Source organism: Nicotiana tabacum, chromosome 2 (genome assembly GCF_000715075.1).
Source record: "Nicotiana tabacum cultivar K326 chromosome 2, ASM71507v2, whole genome shotgun sequence".
NCBI lineage: Eukaryota > Viridiplantae > Streptophyta > Magnoliopsida > Solanales > Solanaceae > Nicotiana > Nicotiana tabacum.
In genome coordinates, this window is record NC_134081.1 from 921,190 (window position 1) to 926,014 (window position 4,825).

Consider the following 4,825-nt stretch of genomic DNA (forward strand, 5'->3'; position numbering starts at 1 on the left):
TATCACTCCTAAAAGACTCAAATATAGATATTGTTTTCAATTATATGGATTTTTGTAGATTTTCTAAAGATTTTTCCTGGTTGTTTGTTTTCATTTTTAGATTAATTGCATTATTAGGAGCATTTTTAAATCATATAAAACTACCAAAAATACTTTTGATTTCATTTATCGCATTCTAATTACTAAAATTCTTGGCATTTTTAGTGTAAACAATTAATTAGTTTAACTTTTTAAATAGATAAAATAGTTGGGTAGGCTGTTTGTGTAAAAGTGTGATTAATTTTTGGTTAACTTTAAAATGTTTGATTGTGTAAAAAATAAGGAAAGGTTAATTGGTGCTATTTTTCCTGCATCTCATTTGGGCTGCACAAAAATAGAGGCCCAATTACGTTCAGATTTGCCCAGACCAACTCCCTTAGCCCGGTCCAGGCTTCCCCTTTAACCAAACGACCTCGTTTCATTCCCTTCAATCTCAGTCGTTCATCGGACTTAATCCAACGGTTTGGAACTGGCCCCCTTCCCCTTATAATTGTCGGAGACACCCCCTACCCCCTAAATGACCTCTCAGATCATCTCTCACCTCCTCTCTCATGCCCCATCTTCTGTCGTCGCCGGAAATCGCCCACGGCGGCGGCCAACCTCTAAATAGTCATTAGACAATCCCCACCTCCTTCTCAAAACCCTCCAGAATCTCTCAATTTGTAGATCTAGGAAATCATAAACCCTAAATCTACCTCCTCTCTGATTCTTCCTTAAATTCTGGTTTATTTAGATTTAATATCAATGTCAGTCATCTTTTCCCGTTGTTAACCATCATTTCATTGTAGTTTCAATTCATGTCGAGACTACCGAAAATCGATCAAAATCCCATTGACCGTCCAGTCCTCTTCCAAAACTATTATTTCTGCTCCCAATCTGGCTCGCCACAAGCATTGTGACACATAACATTGGCCTGTTTGAGAAATCGATGGCCATTTCTTGTGTAACAATGCCTCTTGCGCGCCGAAATTTTTGTGTGCTCGCCAGAGTCTAGTTTTAGCTCATCGGAGTCAGTGTCGCTGCTTTAATCCAGCTCAAACAGGTGTAATTCATTCTTTTCCTTCACTGTGTTCAACCTCGTGATTCATTTCTGGTATCCGACTTATTTTAATCATTTAAGTTTAGATGTGGATTCATGTTCTAGTTGAATTGTTGTGTTAAATTGCGTAGTTTCTAGTTTAGCAGGTTTAATTAATTGTTGATTCATGCTTTTTTTATTGGCATAGTCAGTTCTGTCTAGTTTTTGTATATTAGCCATTTGTCAATTCAGTTTAGTTAGTTGTTGTTTTGTAAATGTTTGATCCTGCTAAGTGAAAGAAGGCAATTGATTTCAGAAGTTAGTAATTGTTGAGGTAAAAGAAAAGGTTAAAAGAAGGGTATTAACAGGAACTTGAGGGGGCTAAAGGAAATAGAAATCTTGGGAATCATGGGTGTAACTGACTTGTAATATTCTATAATAGGGCAGTAAAGGTTGGAAAGCAATAAAACAGTAAACATTAGGTAAAAAGCGGACTTAAGGGTTAAAACACATAAAATAAAATGGACTGGAAAGAAAGAGAAATAACAGAACAAGGCAGTTGGCATTCTGCTATAAGAGCAGTACATTCCCTCATGATTACTCACGCATTCACTGATTATTCTCACACATTCACTGGCAATTCATTTTCTCACTCTCACTCACTCTCATACACGCTAAAAACACCTTAGTAGCAGCTGGAAAATAAAAAATCCAGATCTGAACTTCAAAAAATTTCAAAAACCAAAAGCTGAAAATAAAAGGAATCAGAAGCTGATCCAAATCTCAGCTCATTTACTTTACATTCTCTGGGAGTTTCAAGGTGGTAGAAGTGTTGTCTGTTTGCTATTGTTTGTTGGATTTACTAGCTGGGCTTCCTCTCATTTCTCCTTGCCTTTATTTGGCCATTTGCTGATTGTTTCCTGCTAGTAGGTATGTAAAGTTCCTCCTGTAACTCTTGTGAATGTAGAAATGAAGAGTTGATGTGTTGATTCCCTGACTATGCCTACTTCTATATGTTCCTGATATTTGAATGTGAGATCTGTTCATCTTTGCTTCTTGATGAGTATCTGATTATGCTTGTTTATTTGAGCTGAATATCTAAGTTAGAATTACTCACTAACTAGACTAGTTGCTATTGATAATGTTCTATTGCATTTAAGCATGTTGATAATCAACATATCGGCATGTTTAAACATCTCGTGACATCATTAGATCTGTACCTAACTGTATCTGTTGTTTTCTCATGATAAAATTTCTGCTGTAGTATAGAATATACAACATGTTGAGACGTAGTTTGTTCGTCTAGCTAGAAACAGAATTGGAGTTAGAGATTTTCTGGTTAAAGATGAAGCTGAAAGGAACGTCCATCTATGTCTCCCTATTCTGATTATTGCGCATTTGCATATAGAAATCTGAAGAAGGAACAGAGAAAAGATCATTTGTATACTGTTTTAATTCATTTAGTTTAGAATTTGTGAAGCCATTTTTCATGAGTCTAAGGATTGAATTAGAGAGTTTGTAATAACTTAGTTCATTAGTTTTTTTTGTAATTAATCAGGGGTTACAATTGTTACTTATATTATTTTTCTCTAATTGGTTGAAATTCTTGTAATTGAATTATTCCTTCCTATGATTGTGTAAGTGATGTTAGATCTGATGAAGCTCACACAAATGAGCATATGCTGAATTACTCCTTTCCTTGACGTTTGGGCTTCACTTGGAACCCAATTATGAGAAAACGACTATGTATAAGATTTGCTGTGAGCGTAACTTTTAGTTGGCCTATTTCGGTGGCCTCCAGGCCCAAACCCATAGGAGTTCCGCCTAAACTTTGATCAGGCCAAATTGCGCCTAAATCATAAAGCCTAAGTGGTATTATTAACTCCAACACCCTTGTCCTTCAATCAACCAAACTTCGAGAGTATAAACTTGAATTAACAGTGGGTGATTGTCCTTTATCACCCCATAGAATTAAGGTATTGATCCACACACTAGTCTTTTGTTAAGGTTAAGCAATAAAAACTACCCCCTTAAGCCCACAATGCTTTTCATAATCATACCCCACACTAATCTCAAACAAGTTTCTTTAGGAAATTAATTAACATATGAATATTCGTAGGATGCTTTAGGCGCGTTCTAATGTATTATCGTGATTGTGTACACGTTCGCGTGACATAATTATGATTCCCAAAATATATCAAGGTACGCATTTGTCCGACTTTGGCCAAACAATCTTAACAAATAAATAACGTGTTATTAATTGTGTACATGTATACGTGACATGATTTTTAGCGCACTAAATAAAATGGATTCACACACATGTGGTTCGTTTCAAGATAATTCCATAACACCATAATTAAGTAATTAAAAGGCGTTAAAAGATAAAAATGCACATAAGTTCTAGAATACGTAATAATTAAATAATTAAGGCGAGTCAACAAAATTCCTTACCCGGTCTTCTGTGTTTTACGGACCGTAAACAGAGTCAATTTTTCTTGATTTGGGATTCTATAATAAATGGTGACTCAGAACACCACAATTAAAAAATTCCGAGTGTCGACTCTTAAAAATAAATCATTCAATCCCATTTCAATAATGTCACTTAAAGTTAAAACATTTCTTTACCCGTAAAAAGGAGGTGTGACACTTGCCATGGCCGTTTCCTCATTTTATGGCATTTTAGAGCCATAAAATTAGAATTTCGCCCGATTCTCAGATTTTCGTGTGCTATAGCCCGCGCCATCCGTATGGATCCGGGCAACCGGACCCTGGTTGCCTAAAATTTTGTCATCCCATAAAAAACAACCTAAGGAACAATAGTCATTATCTCGCCATGACCTTTCCTCGTATTTTGGCGTTTTAGGGCCATGAAACTGGAATTCTACCCAAATGTTTGTGTGTTATAGCTCAATCCATCTATATGGATCCAGACGACCGGATCCGGGTTGCCTAATATTTTGTCGGCCTATCAAAAACATACTAAGGAACAATAGTCATGGCATCGCCATGACCGTTACACGTGTTTTGACGTTTTAGGGTCATAAAATTAGAATTCCGCCTAATTCCTAAATTTTCATGTGCTATAGCCCGTGCCATATGTATGGGTCCATGCGACTGGACCCGGATCCCCTAAAAACTTTTCAGCCAATTAAAAATGACCTAATAAAAATTAATCATCGCCTCGCCATGACAGTTTCTCAGTTTTCGGCCTTTTAGGGCCATAAACTGGAATTTCGCCTGATTCCCTAATTTTCGTGTGCTATAACCAATGCCATCTGCATGGATCCGGGCGACCGGACCCGGATCACCTAAAATTTTGCCGTCCCATAAAAAATGACCTAAGGAATAATAGTTATCGCCTTGCCATGACCGTTCCTCTGTTTAGGCATTTTTAGGGCCATAAAACTGGAATTCATCTCGATTCCCAGATTTTGTGTAATGTAGCCCACGCCATCTCGAAGGTCCGAACGACCGGACACGAATCGCCTAAAATTTTGTCAGCCCATAAATAATGTCTTATGAAACAATAATCATCGACCTTGTCATGACCGTTCCTCATTGTTTGGCATTTTAGGGCCATAAAACTAGAATTCCCTCCGACTAACAGATTTTTGTGTTGTAGCGCACGCCATCCGCATGTTTCCGGGTGAATGGATTTAGATTACCTAAAATTTTATATGTCCATCGAAAACGATCTAAGAAACAATAGTCATTGCTTCACTATGACCGTTTCCCGATTTTTGGCGTTTTAGGACCATAAAGTTGGAA

General features: G+C 37.1%; 1 long non-coding RNA gene across 4 annotated transcripts; it reads left to right on the forward strand.

Annotated features, from left to right (window-relative positions):
- The first annotated feature begins 560 nt into the window (after positions 1–560).
- On the forward strand, positions 561–2,660 carry LOC107766462 (uncharacterized). 4 transcript variants are annotated; one of them, XR_012698803.1, is made up of 2 exons: positions 561–1,132; positions 2,322–2,660. It is a non-coding gene; the product is annotated as an uncharacterized LOC107766462 (long non-coding RNA). The 4 variants fall into 4 exon arrangements; XR_012698804.1 differs by having other exon boundaries at positions 2,327–2,660; XR_001643700.2 differs by having other exon boundaries at positions 561–1,081.
- Positions 2,661–4,825: the final 2,165 nt, after the last annotated feature.